Source organism: Nyctibius grandis, chromosome 8 (assembly GCF_013368605.1).
Source record: "Nyctibius grandis isolate bNycGra1 chromosome 8, bNycGra1.pri, whole genome shotgun sequence".
Taxonomy (NCBI): Eukaryota; Metazoa; Chordata; class Aves; order Nyctibiiformes; family Nyctibiidae; genus Nyctibius; species Nyctibius grandis.
The window spans coordinates 38567817-38585375 of record NC_090665.1 but is presented as its reverse complement, the minus strand read 5'-3'; the positions used below and the strand labels follow the sequence as shown (position 1 = coordinate 38585375).

At 47.2% G+C, this 17559-nt stretch overlaps 1 protein-coding gene across 1 annotated transcript in view; it reads left to right on the top strand.

Annotated features, from left to right (window-relative positions):
* Positions 1–10335: 10335 nt before the first annotated feature.
* The window catches only part of ERI3 (ERI1 exoribonuclease family member 3), a 134801-nt gene continuing 127577 nt past the window's right edge, over positions 10336–17559 (top strand). The window contains exon 1 of the mRNA XM_068406331.1: positions 10336–10401. The gene's annotated coding sequence lies outside the window, so the exon portion shown is untranslated. The remainder of the gene's footprint in view (positions 10402–17559) is intronic.

The window sequence follows — 17559 nt, the reverse complement described above, 5'->3', positions numbered from 1 at the left end:
AGAAATGTTTGAGATCCCTTATGAAGAGATCAGAGCTATATGTTATATTTCAATAGCTTTATTTATAGAAGGTCATACTTGCTCTTTCTGTCTCCACTTGAGCAATTGACATCAAATGGAATATGCTCTAAACAGGTCATAACCCCAGCTTGTATTGGGGGAGCTTAGCCAGACAGAAAGGACCTCAAGTGGTCTCTAAAGGACTGGTAGCTGCAAGTGTAGAGCTTTTGCACTGAGAAGAGTGTGGGAAGGGGCAAGATGGAGGAGAAGGAGCATATGTCCTCTCATCAGTACTCTGAGAAGCTGGGAAAGATCTGCCAGAGCTGGAGACCACAGTGAATAAAGGGCAAAGCACTTGTTTTAATGTTTTGCCCCCAATGTGTACAGACTTAGAAGGAGGAGGGGGCTTTTGGCCTGGGGAAGCTGGGTGAGGTCCTCCAGACAGTAGACTTTAAGGCCAGAAGGTTCAATTCCAAGCATGGGGTGGGTTGTCTGCATGTTGACAGGCTGAGCAGTGAATTAGTCCAGAGGTCCACAGGATGGAAGGTTTTGCTTGCTCTCCATCAGCTCGACCCTTTCCCTGTCAACCAAAGCAAGATGCTTTGTTCCCTGGAGCCCCTAAATGATGGCTGGTGCCTCTCACATGGAGATAAAGGTCCACCTGGAGCAGCCTGGTCTGAAAACCTACCACCTTGGCTTTAAGGAGTGGCAGTAGGAGCTCATTCCTAGTGAACTGGATGTTTGGAGTGCAGCGCAAGACTGCCCGTGACTCAGTGAGATCCAAGCACTGCCCACTGCCAAGTAACGTTTTTGTAAGTAAGAGGCTCATATAAGCCATCCACGGTTGCTATTCATTTTCCACCACCCCCCCAGGCAGCTTGTGTGAGGCTGAGCAAGTCGCTTGCTCTCTCTGGCTGCATCTAAACTCATCTTCATTATTGCACATTTTGGCTCGCTTTCATCCTCTCCTGTCGCGAGGACTTTGCCTCCATCCCTCATCTTCCAGCAGGCATGAGCATGCTGATGCTCCTCTCTGTCCTCTCACTGGCTCTTGTCTATTTAAACTGTAATGTTTTAGGAGCAGGGACATTAACCCTCGTCTGGATTAGCATCGCTCTAATGTAAATAATATTAGTTACATTATAGATGTTTCCGTAATTAGAGTTCCTATTTCTATAGGCATTTAAACACCTCGTCTCCTCATTTGACAGTTGCGTTATTTGATTTGTGTTCTCCTGATGTGGAGATCAGTAAAGAAACCCTTTTATCTCTTCTGATGAACGGGTTTAGACTATGATTGGATTTGATTTTTGTTAGCACCGTGTGTAGGGAGGAGCCCACAGATACCAGGTACAATTTGTGTAAGGTGGGATACTGCCACAGAATTTGAATGGAGGTTAAATAACATGGCAAGAAGCAGGGTTTTAATCAGTGGGGTTTTTTTCAATGAGCGTGAGGTAAGGACAAACCCTTTCAAAAGCAGGGAAAAAAAAAAGAGCTGGCCTAGGTGGTGAAGGCTTTTAGGAAGAAATCTTGGCCTCCCTGCCCTCATTTGCCTGCCTTTTGAACAGGACACATCAGTATTTGCCGGTACTCTGAGGGAAGCCCAGTCATGCAAAGGTTTACCAGAGATGATTTTATCAGAGAGGCTTGTCTTGGCAGATGGCTGTATGTTTTAAATTTAAACAGAGAGGCATAAATAGTAGAAAAGAAAAGAGGGTAATAAGAAAAATATTAAACTGCCCAGTGAAAATCCTTGGGGAACTTCTATTGCAATAACTGACCTCCCATATAGCACCATTTATTTCATACACTGGCAGCTTTATAGGTGCTTGTACAGCTACAGACGAACACCAATTTGCCAGCGCAGTTTGTTTTGATAACTGTTGTTTTCAATAAATCTATATTAAAATCAAAGGGAAAATTAAATAGACCGAAGTCAGTGGCACTAGAGATAAGGTAGCACATTACTACGCTGGCCTCTTCAGTTGGAGGAGCTGTCTTTACCATCAGCGTGGGTCACAGGTGTGATGAATTTCAGTGGTCTCAGCTGTGCTTTTTGACAGCAGCCAACATAAGTGAGAGTATTTGGGGAGGGAAAGGGAATTTTGACATTTCAAAGCTCAGCTGTTCAGGGCTGTAACTAAGGAGAAGGTTTGGGTGAGGATGTACCATTCGCTCTCACAGGCTCTCTCTCCTGGATTTCAAAGGACACTTGCAAGCACAGAGGCCAAGGTCTCCAGCCTTTGGACCCCTCTGCGCTGTCTCCCAGGACCCCTTATGTGTTCCCGTCCCTACATGGCAATCCACACAGCTGGTACCTGTGGCCTGAAAGCAGCAGGAGATGCAGGACCTGCGACTGGTCCCCAGGCAAAGGGAAACTGGGATGTCTGTGTCTACAGCTTGTGTGGACATGGCATGTCCTTCTCCTCCCTACCCCTGGCAGACTTGGTGCTGCCGGTGACAGAAGGGGAAGTCCTGGTGGAAGAGAGGGAGGAGGGAAGAGAGAATAGAAACTCCAGGGAGAGAGCTGAGAAGGAAGGAAAGAAGAAAGAAAGGAAGGAAGGAGCAAGCTGGGGGAAACGATGGGAGGAAGAGAGAGGCTGGAAAAGGAAAGAGGGTCTCCAAACACTGGAGAGGAAAGACAAAGAGGCAGAAAATAGAATAAACAGAAGGGGAGACGATGGGGAAATTAAAGCAGTGTAGACAGAAGGTATGTGAGACCAAGGGTCTGACACTCAGCCCCTTACACCAGGGAGTAACCCCTTACACCCCTCACACACCTTCCTCCCGGTGAATTTAGCTGTCCTTTGGAGGTGAATGTTTCTGGAGAGAGAGGCGAGACCTTAAGTTTGATGAAAGGAGCCACTTTGGCCAGGAATTTAGGAAATACTCTAAAGACCTGGCCTCTGGACACTTGGAGCAGCAGTGGCTACTGCTAGCCAGGTAATTATTTCGTTTCTACAGAGCAGTTTAGAGGATATTTGGATCCAGGAAGTTTTGCAAAGTGCTGAACATCACCGCTGAGTCCAAACAAATAATGAACATAAGAGATTTCATGGTAGAGCAGGTCAAATTTTTTTCCAGCAGACCAGTTTTCTAACAGAAAGCGCTGATTGGAGTAACTGGAAACACTTCCCAGGATCTATCAACATTACCCAATCTTTTGCTGAGAAATCAGCCAAAATGTTCATATGGGTTTTTTCCTCATCTCCTTCTGACAGCATTGTTTCACTCTTGTTGTACATTTATGCCCCTTTTGGTCCAAGCACTTGGCCAAAAACATGGGGTCTCCAGAGCTGAGGGGGAGCCAGGCACTCTCTGGGTACAATATTTTTCCTTTGCGAAGTTTTGCTTCCCTGCCCGCAGCAAGAATCAAACCATCAGTGATGATGGGCTTGTGCCAGGCCATTTTCCTGCCAGCCATCAGCCCAAGAGCGAGATCAGGTTTTTCCAACAATCCTGTTCCCTGTGCTCATTCGGATTGTGCTGGGTGCTTCTCCCTGGCTGCTCTACTCTCTTATGTCTGTCTTTTAAAAGCACATTGAAAAATAGTAGTCAAAAAGCCATCATCCCCCCTGGCTTGGGGCAGGGATCCTTGTCATCCTTGATACTCGGTTTTGTGAAGAAACTTAGCTGGTTTAATAGGGATCTTAAAAAAAGGTGGGGATTACGCCTGTCGATGTAATATACAGTATAAGGAAACGTAACAGCATGGTCTAATGGATGGTTTGGACTTCTAGAATTATATAATAATAAAAGAAAAGAAATGTCAAAGTGGTAAAGTGAAAAAAAATACACTATTTTTATTTGGGAATATGTCATTAAATGAAAAAAATCAGAGTGCTAAACTTTTTGTCCCAGCTTAGGTCAAGAATCATATTTTTTGAAACCTCAGAATTTCCCAAGGGACACAAATTCCTTTATTATTATTTTTGACCAGCTGTCTTCCATATGACTGCCCATGAAAAGTATTTTATCTTGAGTTAATATCCCACACATAAAAATGTCTCTCTACCTTCCAGCAGGTGTGCTTGTCCTATGGGAAGATTTGCTTTATCAGCAATTTGTTCCTCCAGGAGAAACGTTTAATTTTAGATGTTTTTTCCATTTACACTTAGAGTTCAAGATACTTGAGCAGCGGCTCAGTATTGGGTGGCCTGTGCAGGCGTCAGAACCCTTCCTTTATACACTGCAACCCTATTAGCTAAAATACTGGCAAAGAGATCTTGGTGAAGTGGGTTTTTTTTTAATGTCCCATTAAAAATGTTTAAAATGTTTAAAAATGTCCCATTTCACTGCTGTTGATGCCCTCACTTTGAAATACAGCTTTCCCATGACGACATAGCTGTAAAACACATTCAACTTTTTTTTTTTTTTACTAGTTAGCAATGGAGTTTTGCTATAGCCATTAAAATATAAAGAATAAACTGCACCCAACTGTACAATATTTTTTTACCAGCATTTATAGTGACAATATAAACTGTGAGGGTTAAGCCTGAATTTTTTTGTGGATGGCATTGGAATATCAAGATTAACTATACCGTGTGAGCACAAAGGTTTTATGACATACAATACTGTAAAAAAAGGTTGTATTTCTTCGGCAAATTGACATCACTGTTCGTCCTTCTTTCTTTGTACTTCTTGGGTCTGATTTTTAGGGGTGAGAGTTGGAAAAGGCATCGTAGATGATTCAGTACAGTTCCCTTGAACCAGAATCAGGTTGGCACCGACTGGACATTTTACGGCGCTGTAAGTGGCTGCTTTCATGGTTCCCACCGCTCCTCTCGGGAGGTGATCCCACAATTTAACGCATCGTAGCCTCAGGAAATTTCTCCTGATGTTCAGCCTATGTTTTCCTTCGGTCAAACGTGTTGCGGAAATGCTCTGGTGAGTGGTCATTTTATTTTGTGCTTTGGTGATGATGCCTTCCCTACACACGAAGGTAGTTTTTCTGCTCATCTCACATACAAAAAGGAGGTAAAGGGCAAAAACTGGATTCACTGGGCACTTTTCACCACCCCTCTCTACCCAAGCCACCTACTCAGGTGCTCCTGCTTTCTGAAGCGTGTACATTGGTGGTAGTTTCACGTCCAGTGCCAAGCACCGTGTGCCTGGGGCGGTCGCACTGGAGCCACGCAGAGGGGAACCACAGTGGCATGCAGTCCAAACAACACAGTTGTTTGTGTTTGCTTTGCATTTCATGGCATCCTCTTGTGCTCTTGAATAATGGGGGATTTTTTTTTTGGAGACAGGACCAGCTTGTCTGGCCAGCTTTGTACAGTGCCTCGTGTGTTCAGTCAATGTGAGGTCCAGCAGGAACCATTGTGTACAAGCCAGCAAAGCACAGGCTAGAGAAATGTAATGCTCCCATGAATCAAACCACAGAGCTTTACCCAAATCCAAGCTCCAGCAGACCTTCTACAGAGACGTCCCATCCTGCTCTGAAATGCCCAAGACTCCCTGGTCCTCTGTTAACAGAGCCCAGTCAATAGCCACTTTCTGATGTCCTGCTATGTTTTTCTAATGCACTTTATTTCCTAGCCTGCCAAAGGCTGTCCCTCTCACCTCTGTTTTAACTGGAAAAGGATTTCCACCCCATGGCCCTGATTCCGGCTGAATTAATGGTTTTTGAACTGAATCAGCACATTTGAAGTTAAAACAGATCCCCACTGAGTCTGTACATTTTTATTAGTGTGCAAGGAGTGCTTAGGAAAATAAAAGGAACAAGAAAGCCCTGAGAGTGGACCACCCTGTTGAGGGGGGAAATATAGAAATCAAGCATGTTTATATGAGTGATATTTATAGGGTCAAGTGACAAATATGGTACGAGGCCTTGGAGCCCAGCTCAGAAATACCATGTACCAGCCTGGGTGCTCGTGCTCAAGAAAACTTAATTGAAACTGGAGCAGGTGCAGAGGAGGGCTGCTAAGATGGTGTGGGAAATGGAAAGCCAAGGTGATGGGGAGACACAAGGATAAAATGGTTTGTTTAGCCCAGCAAAACAAAGATGACAAAGATGACTGAGATCTGAGAGCTGCCTATAAACACACCAGGGGAGGAAAAAACTCCCCACAAGTTAAAGCAAAGGATCATTTTGCCAGAGTAAATCAGTGTAAACTAGCTATGAACACATTTTATCTGGGAATTAGAGGAAGTTTCCCATCTATCAGGCAGAGAAGACCTGAAGAAGACTTCTACTAGGGTTAGCATGGGCAAGTAAACAAATATATTTGAAGATGGAGGTTGATAAATTTACTGGGATGTTGGATGGAAAATTATATTACAAGATGGAGGGGAAGAGCTCAGTATCCCTAGGACTCCTTCCCTGGCCTATAGTCCTATATGTGGATTGCTTTTAGGATCTGAAATCCTCTCTTGTCTTTTCTTTGCTAAGGACATCAGCACCTTTAAAATCTCCTGTCATTGTCATCCAAGAGCCCTGTGCTGCATCTGCGAACCTCCTGGCCCCACAGAGCTGCTGTTGCTGCTGCTCCCAAATTCATCAAGGGGGTCACTGTCAAACAATGAGACACATTTACTCCCACCGGGGTTGAATGAGCTGCTTTCTTTCAAAACACCCTTTAATAGAGAGCTAGGAATAGCTTTCCATGATGACAAGCTGTCATTAATATCATTCACCAGAATGATACCCCAGTGATAGTATATGTGTTTAGAGGAGAAGGGAGAGAGAAATCCTCTGCAAACAAATGTTTCGACAGAATACGTGAACTGAGCTGTGGTTTCAAGAATGACAACATGAATATAAAAATGTACGTTGTGAATATTAGTATTCCCTTAAATATGTGTTCACGTTGGTTAATGAGTCCCACTGGTGGCGTTAGTAACTGAAGGATTTGGGTTGGCACGTTATTAACTTGTTAAGTAGAAAACAGTGATACAGGACTACTTGTCATGTGTGTTATACGACATTTAAAACTTGCATTCAGCATAAGCAGCTGAACAGAACTAAAGGAGTCGCCTTTAAAATGAGGTGATGTTTCTTTGTGCTGTAATCATGTTAAAATCCCATTGCTTTTAAAGGAGCTGTGCTCCTGGGCCCTTGGGAAGGAGGCACGGGGAGCAGGGCTGGGGAGGCGGTTGATGGGACCCTCCCTCCTCCTCTCTGCTGACCCAGCAGCAGGCAGCGACCTGATACTTCATCTTTGGCTAGGATGGGCTCAGCCCTTTATTCACACGGAGGATCCCCTGGAGCTGCCATGCGGGGTTGGGGAGGGGAGGGGTTTATTCTGTATTTGCCACCTCACCCTGCCCCACCAGTCTGCTGCTTTCTCGTAAAGCCCTGTCCATCCACCAGCCCAGAGGTGGCTGCACATCTGTGCTGAATGAAATGATGCTTCGTTAAGAAACTGTTGGGGTTCTAAAACAAATAGAACTTATAGGTAACTGTAGACCAGGCTGCTGCATCTGCTGGCAGCAGCACAGGGGATCCAGCCATCGGAGAGGGGGGCAGAGCTGGAAGCTTCGAGCTGCCCTTTCCACCCATTGTCTGAAGATAATCCTTCGTGTAAATCAGGACAGCCCAGACACTGACCCAGTGTGGACCCTGCTTCCTCTGGGCTGCTTCTAGCCATCCCAAAATCTCTAAAGTAGGACAAGCAATTAAGACACCAGAGCTGCTCCTGAAACACACTCACTTGCTCTCAGACTGACAGAGGGCTGATTCTGTCAGTCCTGAGGCAATGGGGTAGCAGGACTGGCATGGGCTGTGCTACCAGAAATAAATAAGGTGACCCTGATCAGCAACTATCAGCCCTTTCGCCCACTTTTCCCCATCTGCGTGACCCAGTTTCTGAGCGTTGCTTGCCCAGGGCCTCATGGCAGTTGTCCACCTTTGCATTTCATATCTCTGCCACTGACTGAGTCCCTTGGGGAGGGGAGCTGTTCCCAGCAAGGATGCTACAGGGGCCATGTGCATTGATGGGGAGGCCACAGGATATCTATTGATCACCCTTATTCATTTTTTCCAGAAGCCTGGAGTGAGCCAGATTAATCTGTAGGTGACACTTTCAGTGGCCTGCAATGTTCATTTGAGACACGCACACTCACATAAGACAGGCTCAGATACAAACACTACAGAAACAGTGACAATATTTAATAAAACACGGCTCTCCTCAAACTGGTTTGGGTACCTTCTCCAGCAGCTGATAGCCGTGCCAGAAAAAAGGACCTCTTTTGACAGTGTGGTTGCTGAAGGCAATCACATTGCTGTCCCGCAGTCTTTGGAGGACGACTTGTACAGATCTCACAAGGGTCACTGAGGCTGGCAGATGCCAGGATGTGGCCCCTGGTTATTGCAGATGCTCAGCTGGGAAAAGGGGTTCCCCCCACAAAAAAAAATGGGCAGAAGTTTCCTTCTGCCTGCTGTGCTGCCTGACAAACCTGGGAAATGGCATCAGGCTTGGCCGATGAAGAAAGAACACGCACACACCTATGAGCCATTCATTGTTTGTCTAGACTGAGAAAAAAATTATTTTTTACTGCTAGATGCAGAGGTCAGCAGTGAAAAGGCCTCCTCTCTCATCCTCTGAGAAACACAGGCAGGCTGCGAGCCCTAAATTTCAAGCTTTGGGGTTGCAGTGTAATTTCAAGCACATCTCAGCTAGTTTCCATCCCCGATAAGGAGGGGCAGGGACAGATCGCTAAAGGAACACCACAGCGCAGCAGCCCTCAGTTCGCTCTCCTGGGCTCCTGACAAACCATACATCAGTCACCGAAGGCTTGGCAAATCACAGCGATACAGCTAAGCTTAGAAGTAAAACTTCACATTATCCTTGCTTATGTGGGTGGGAGGCAGAGAGATGCCAAATCTAAGAGGGCTTAAAGGAACTCTTTCTATTGTTCAATGGTTTGACGTTGGTATTTTTACAGTTGTGACTTGCTACTTTCATGATTCAGGCCTCCCAAGTTCAAGGCTGCATACAAACAGAGCAAAAAGATAAATTCAGCCTGAAGAGTCGGCAACACAGTTAAAGGCAGAGGCACCAGGCAGATCCTGCCAGGCAGCCAGGGAAGTGCGAGCAGCCTGCCTCGCGTGGAGTGGCAGGCAGATCTCTGCACCCTGGTCCCTACCTTTGTCCAATATTTTTAGGCACAGAGCCAGGGAAAGGCTTAAGGGATGATCTGAAGAAGAGAGCAAGGAGACAGAGAGGTAGGACTGCTTCTGCCTGCAGGCAGAGGATGGGTGAGGTGGCCTCTAGGATCTCTCGCAGAACTGTTTGTGTGAGTCGGTAACTTGAGTTTGCTCTTCGCACACGTGTGGAGTACCAGGGACGGTGTAAAGGAACTGCTGACTTGAAATGTGGAGGCGTGAGTTCACGTGGGGGCGAGGAAGGTAGCAAAGCGGGGAATGGCCCCCGCTAGTACACTTGTCATTGCAGCTGCACTTTCCAAGGGTTACGGACGGGGCGGTAGGCCAAAGATTAGGTATTATTGCAGGTAAGATGTAAGTGTCCTGGCTGAGGGTGCCAGCCACGTGCGTGGGGAGGAGATGGCACAGCTTAGGGGCGTCTAACAGAGACTGGGCAAGGTGCAGACACAGGTTTAGGATGAGCGTGCTGCATGAACACAGAAGAACTGGAAGCCGGTGACTGATGTCCAAGAGAGGGGGAGGAAAGACAGCACCAGGCTTGCTGAGGGACCTGACTTTGACTTAATCCACATCAAACAGCCCAAGGAAACACTGGCCGGTGCCAGCCGAGGTTACTGCTGCAGCCCTATCCGAGCACTGTCAAGACCGATGAAGGGTTATCAGCATCGGCAGCATCAACCCGGTCCAGAAGGAAGTGAAGCGGCAGTGCAAGCCCGGCAGCAGGGGGGCGAGGGGACACCCCTGCAGTGGGGTCCCCGATGAGGCCTGCGCCCCCAGGCAGTGCCGCCCCGGCACGTGGTCTCCCTCCGCTGCAGCCAGCGTGAACTCCACGCGTGTGTGATACAACATTTACAGCTGGCGCTGGGTCTGCTGGGCCCCGGGCTGAGCACAGAGGGGACGCCTCAGGGACGGGGGGAGGCGATGGGGCGGCCCCTGGGGACACACGGGTGGGTTCGGGGCGGCCCCGGAGGACGCGAGAGGCGAGGCGGTGGGGAGGGGAAGGGGTGGCCGATGGGGACGCAGCACGGCGGCCCCCGCGGGCCGGCGCTGGGGACCCGGCGGCGGCAGCGGCAGCGTCGAGGCGCGGCCACGCGGCGGAGCAGGGCGGGGGGCGGTGCGGCGGCGCCGAACTGCAAGTCCCAGCGTGCCCCGCGCGGCGGCGGGCGGCGTGCGCCTGCGCGAAGGGGCGCGGCGGGGAGGAAGCCCCGCCCCCGGCGGGGGCAGGCGGCGCTGCGGTTGGCCGGCGGCGCTGCCGCTCAGAGCGGGGTCGGGGGTCAGAGTGCGCGGAGGTGAGTGGCGGTGTTGGGGACTCGTGGTGCGGAGTGTGTGCGGGGCGGGGGGGGGGAAGGCCGGGCCGGGGCGGCCCCCGCCGCGGGGGGGGGGGCACGGCGCTGCCGGGCAGCGGGCGGCGGCACGGCCGCGGCGGGGCCCGGCCGGCGCGGGGGCCCGGCAGGCCTGGCGGAGGCGTGGGGCCGCCGTGGCTCGGGGCGGGGGGTGGAGGCCTGGCCCGGAGGGAATGGGGGGCGCGGCCTAGCCCCCCGCGGCGTCGGGGCCTGTGGCGGGGCGGCGGCCCGAGGCCGGGGTGTGGGGCGGCGAGCCGGGCTGCGGGCCGGGGCGGGGCGGGGGTGTGGGGAGGCCGTTGGGGACGGGGGGAGGCCCCGGCCCGGGGAGAGGGCGCGGGGCGACGGCGGGCAGGCGTGGGGGCGTCTCGTCTGCTCGACGCCCAGCCCTGGCTCCTCTCTGCCGGAGCTCGGGGCTGCCGGGCCCTCCGCTCCCCGGGCTCTGCCGTGGGTGGAAGTCTTGAGGGTGGTGGTGGCAGCGGTCCCCCAGGTCCTGGCCGGAGCGGGACGGGTTGCTGTCAGGGCTTGAGGAGGGGCAAAACCTATCTGCCCGGGGAGGGGGGCGTGAGTGGGGTGAGCGAGGGGCAGCAGCAAGGAGGATTTTTCATGTTCGTTTTGGGATACGGAGGTTCATAGGCAGAGATGGTGGGTTAGTAGGAGGTTTGACTTTTTTTTTTTCCTATTTTTTTGTCCTGTGAGATTGAACTGGTCACCTGTCTCAGATCTTAAGACTGAAGTAAACTTGAGAAGGTGTAGAAGTGCAGCATTTGTTTACTTGTTTCCTGACTGGTTGTAGGAATTTCTTCTATTCTTTCCTTGCTGCTGTACTGTTACAGGTGTTTCTTCTAAACTGAGATGTATGATAAGGTCTTGTCATTTGCTTCTTATGTTCTGTCTTTTACAAGTCCTGTGTCTGGTAGATTTACGTGGTCATTGCTGACCTGTTTGCTAATAAGTCTGACATTTATTTTACTCCTCCTTTACTTATCTCTTATTGAGCTTTTGGTTTCAGAAATGGGTGGACTGACAGCTGCTGCTTAGTCTGAACTCTTAATATTCTTTCAGCTGCGATGCAAGGGACCAGCAAGTTTTCTAATAGGTTAATGCTTGCACTGTGCCTTGGGAAGGATGAGGTATGCAGGGCTCCAGGCAGGTACATCTCGAAGGTGCTTTTCCCACCAGATGCTGTTAGACAGTTGCTTGAGTTTTTTTTTTTTAATGGTAACTTGAATTTATTTTATCCTTTAGTTGCTCGTTGCAACATTGTATCATCTCATATCACTTGAAGTTAAAGTTGGCATTTGAACTTTTATTTCCAGGAATGAATTATTCTTAAAATAAGGAATGTGTTAGAAGTCCAGTTGGTTACTCTTCAGTGTGTGGGCTTGGGAAATTTGATTTCAGACATTTTTGTTTCCCTTTTCAAGTACTGAATTCTGGCCTTTGTAATTGAATTTTCATGTTAATTTTTAATGTGGACTAAATGCTTGTCTTGTTTCAAAGAGTGGCCCTTTTATGGTTCTTGTTCCTCTCAAACTTTGGGTTGCTCTACATGAATGGTGTGTTGGGTTTTTTTGTGTTTGTTTTTTACAGTTAGCGTGTCTAGCCAGACAGATTTAAGTGTTACCAAAATCCAAAAAGAAAATGCTGTGTGCTTGATGCTGAATAAAGTCCTTAGATTGAGTATACACTGATATGACTTAAAGTTTCTGCTCTGCAGTTGAAAGATACTTAACTTCAATTTGATTCCTTTAGGAGGCCTGATTAACAGCTGTTTCGGTGCTTGTCTTGTTTTGGCTCTGTTAACTTTGGTAGGCCTTGATTTTTTTTTTTTTTTGGCATTATTTTCCTCCCCACCTTAAATTTTGGAAACGGAGTTCTGGAAGAGACTTAAATGTGTGAAGTTTTTGCACTTGACTCTGCCTCTGTGTCAATCCAGTAGCCAACTCCAGAAAGGGCCACGAGACTGTAGAGCACAGGTCTGCTGAAGTTCAGGTGAATGGTGTAGGACCAGCCGCTGTAGCTGGGCTCGTAGGAGAACATTGAAGGCTATTAAGCAATGGCATTTGTCAGAAGTCTGTCCTTGGATCTGAAGTATGTGTTATTGCTGCAAATGTTCATCCTGAGGCTCCTGGTATTTTACTCTGGTAGTGCTGAGCTAACATACCAGCATGGTGCAATGGCAAGCAGGTGAATGAGTGGAGCAGAGGACAAGTTGTGGCTCTCAAAGCATAGTCTATAGCAGAGGTGCTGGATGTTACTGCTAGATACCATTTGGCAACTTTTCTCTCCCCTAAGAGAAGTTACCTGTACTGGCCAAATGCCAGCTGAGAAATGGTATTCTCTCCAGATACATTGTGCAGGTAAAGATACTTCACTCCTAACTAAAAAAAAAAAATTTTTTTTAATTTCAGCTCTGCTTGTTACAGTTATTTTTTCTGTGGTTGAATATTAGGGTGGAGATCTTCCCTGGCTGGTTTTCCAGGCTCACTGAGACTGGGTTGTGTGGAAACCATGCCCCATTGTAGATGCTACCCTGCTTGGAGCATTTGCCTGTCTACCAGGACGGAGCTTTGGCAGAGTTACAGCCTTTCTTTTAACACTTCTGGAGTTCATTTGTGAAGATCAAAAGTGAACAGTGTATTGAGCAATGCAAGTGTTGTCTCCCTGAATCCAGACTGAGATTCGTTTGACACTCTGGGGTGTTAACCTTCAAGTTCATTTTTCAGATAATGAAGGTGTGTGGCTGTGTAAGTGGTTTGAACAACTGTGGCACTCATGTGTATGAAAATCAAGTAATTATGCGTGCTAGATTCCATTAAACAAAGGGCGGTCTGCTATGTCTCCTTTCCACTAAATTAGGCCAATATGCAGTAGTAGCTTTTACTGACAAGAAGCGTCGTAGCTACAAATCTCTTACTCATGGCACTGGGAGCTCTACTGTGGATTGAGAGCGTTGAAATGCCATAAATTTCAGAACTCACTCCAAAGACTAGGGCTGGGAAAGTTTGCTTGAAAACGAAGATGTGTTATTTTTTGACAGTGAATGGCTTGACCATTGGAACAAGCTGTCTGAAGGTAGTGGGGACCCTCCATATTTGATGCTGCAATTCAAGGCCAGAAACTTTTCTGAAAGATGTTCAAGCCTTTGGGCTCAATTCAGGAGTAATGAAGTGGAAACTTTATGGCCAGCACTACATGAGGTTCAGACAGAATGGTCCGATGGGCTTTCTGACTTCAAGTTTTATGTGTTCATGCTGCTAGAGCCAAGATACCTTCTCCATTTCCTGCGGAGTGCCACACCATCCCAGGTGGTATGTATCCTGGTCTGAGGACGTGGTTTTTTGAGCGGCTGAGCCCACCAACGGCTCCTGATGGCTCATCTCTTCTGCCAGTGTGGGCCCATCCCCTCCTTTGAGCTTTGGCACTCATCCAGCCTGGCCCCGAGCTAATTCATCTCACTAAACCAGCAGGAAACTGTCTTGTTTTAATTGTATTTTATTCTGGCTGCATTAGTCCTTTTATAGGTTGAATCAGCTCACAGAGGTACCAGAGAAGCTCAGGAACTGGTATAAGGTAATCAGCAGGAGAGTGAGACCGAGAGGGAAGGACAGGCCTGCCTCCTTTTAGCCTCCCAGGACTATTGGCGTAGTTAACCCCATTTTGTGTAGCTTCACCCTGGTGCATTTTCTTATGACTCCCATGCAGAGGAAGGAGACTGGACTAGAGGGTTCTTGGTCCAATCCTCTGCAACTGTTCTCTTCCTTAATACGGAATCCACTCTTCCACTGCAGCTTTCCAGTCTTTTGCTGTATGCATCTCTGTTGTTGCTTCTTTGTTTTAATTTTTATTGTTTCCTTCCTTTATGTTTCCTCTAAGTGACCAGTCCTTTACAGTGTGGAATTTCTTCAGACTTCAGCCTAGACCCGTTTGCCTATCCACCCTTACTCTTGGAGAAGGTTTAAAAATACACGGCAAAGGGTGTCTTAGGAGACCAGTCAAGGAGCTGATGAAAGTGGGTTGCCTAGCGGAGGTGGCCTAATAAAATTGGAGTGGAATTGTACTGTGCATCTTTGGGATGGCTTCTGGGTGGTCTGTTCAGGGGAGTTCACGTCCTGCTGGTGTGGAGTCTCGTGTGGGTTTCACTGTGTTGTCAAGTGAACTGAGATGTGTTTGTTTCCCAGCCTCGTAGGGTGTGATAGCCCCGGCAAGTGCTTCCCTAAGTAATCAGTGCCTTCGGCCTCGCTCATTGTGATCTCACAAGCCATCACGTCTGTGATGTCACAATGGAAGAGATTCTGGTGCTCTGACATAGCTGACATATCTGGTGGTGCCTTTGACATATCAGCCAAGGGATGCAGCGGGAAGAATGAGCTCAAGAAATGGGAGAGACCTTCCTTAACCTGAGAGTGCCCTCCATCCTTTAGTCAACTCTTTCAGTGTTCACTTATCTCTTCCATAATGTCCATGTAGAGGGAAGCCGGTGCCTATATAGAGTGAATTTTTTTTTAATTGAACTGTTGAGATGCATGTATTTCCCAGATGAGCGGTTGCCTGACTTTGCTCCTGTAACCCTCATTCTTCTCTGCTGTTACCCTCACTTGTTGTATTGCATCTAATTTTAGACTGTAAGTTCTTGAGAACAGGGACCTCTTCATCTGTAGTGGGAAGAGGCTGGCTGCGATTGCAGAGTGCTGTAAAAACAAAATGATTAATGCCAAGTTGTATCTGGGCTGAGTAATGTTGGGACAGCGTATAGGCATCCCGTGGCAATGCTTTGGGAAAGCTATGTTACTAATTTTCCAAAACATGAGCTTAGTTTTCTAGGAGTGCCGGAGACAAACCCAGCCAAAAGTGAAGGGAGTGCAACCATGGAAGTGTACTGGATTCAAGTTCAAGGGATGATACTGTGAGGTTAAAAAAAAATTAAAGAAGCAAATTTACCTGTCTAAAATCATGCTACATTATTAAAATGGTTCTAAAAGCTTTGTATTTTGTTGTTTGTTTTACTTTATGTATTTTTTTTTTTTTGCAAGTTTGGATGGTGACAGTGGATAAGCTGGTTTTGTTCATAGTCTCTCGTTTCCTGCCTTGCAGGCTAGCCAGGTGCTGTCATTTTTGGACTGTGGTTCGTCTAATGAAATATTTCATTTTAGGTTAAGGTTGATTTTAAAAAAAAAAATGGAGTTCTCTCTATTGTTCTTCGGTTATATCTTCACACAACTGAAATATGGGCTCACGTTTGACCTCTGAGTATGCATTTGAACAGCTACCAAAATGGAAGTCCTGCATTTTTTGTTATACTCTGTTCCAGGTATTGCTAAATGTATATAATTTTGTTCTACAAAAAGCATCTTTAGTACCCTATCTTTTTACTCTTTATAATTTAATAAAATAAGACACTATAATTTAATAAATTAAGACAAACCTGACTTACATTTTGGATTGTTTTTGGTTGCTGTAGCCTTGAGTTCAGTTGTTTGTTGGAGGCCAGGATTCACAGCTGCCCCTACCCAGGCTTTGCACAGGGAATGAACTGAAGCGTACGACTCCCAAAGCTTGCATGCTTTTATTTTTTAATGTTAGTTTGTCTTGTCCTTTAGATTAGTGTGGGGGGTTTTTTGTTTGTTTATTTTTTAATATGGTGGAGGGCCATATTGCCATAACAAAGTAATTTAATGTGTAAATGGAAGCTCTTGTAAAACATAATCATTTCTTGGGTCAACCTCCAACCTGAACTTAGGTGTTGGTCTTCTTGCCCCTTCCCTGCATCAGTTTATCAAACTGGACAGCAAGGGGGGGAGTATTTTGGGGTTAAAGGCAAGCTGTTGAAGTTACGTCTTCTCTTGCTGCCAGGTGATTTTTATTAGATCCGGTTGTAAAAAGTAAATATTGTTATGTGCAAAGGACCCATTAAGCTCAAGTTTGTAGGCTAATTTGTCTCACCATTGATAAATTTGAATCCTCTGCACCTTGCGTGGTGAACATCTCTGTATGTCGCTTTGGGGCTGTCCCACAGATGGGGAGAGCGCTTGCAATGCCCTGCTGGCTTTTTTCATGGGTGTCCTACACATGGCAGGAGTTCCCCATCCTGTTCCTGGCTGCCTGTGGTTGCCACTAAGAGGCTTCCCCGGTGGGAAGCCTGGAGCGTGACAGCCGCCTGTGTGAATTCTCCGCTTCGTGCTCGCTGGGGCTCCTGGCAAGCCGGCGGCTACAGCTGGCACTGCCTGTCTCTTGGCTTTCCTTATTTGCTCGTGATCAAACTGTCGTGCTTTAGTGTCGTGTGCTTGGACCACTAACAAGCAAGAGCTGTGGTCAGCCTGAGCTTGTCCTGTTACCTGCAGCTGATATCCAGAGATTAATTTTTTAAAAATTATTTTTAAAAGACGGTTGCTGATTATAGCCAGTGATGTTGCGTGTGGCACACACCGTTATACGGCACATAACACGAACTTTATCTTCCAGCTGAAACCCACCACACGTGGCCATTTCCCCTGTTATTGGGTGTTGCAAATGTAAAGTGCTGTCACATTTTCCTAGGTCTGTGTGCAATCTGTCAAAATAATTCCTGAGGTCCAGCCTCAGTTCGTGGTCCCATTACATTTCGTACATGTCTGTATAAGGAATTGGAGCTGTGTAATAGGAAATATTAACCTAGTAGGGTTGAATGCCAGATGTGACAGCTTGCACTGTCTGAGATTATAATCTGACCCTGTGTGCATAAGAAATATATAATGTGGTGTTTTACGTAGGTTTGGAAATGGAATCACTGAACATGTGGATTTATATGGATAGAGCTGGATTTCCAATTTTTGAAGCTGCATTGCTTACATTATTGTCTGTTGCAAAAAATATGGGATAATTACTAATTCTCTGCATTGTTGTAGCCGTTATAAATGCTTTACATGACTTCTAATAAAGTGTGTTTGCTCACCAGCTATCTTGTGCTCTGAGGCACTCTGACCTTGCCAAAGAAGATGATGTGAGGTCTTCCCAGGGCACCTAGAGCAGTGGCTGGGTAAACATGCAGTTAAAACTTCATTTGACTGAAGGTGCAGAGTTTGCAGTGCAGTTGCTCTTATTTGTATGCCGTCTGCGTAGGGGAAT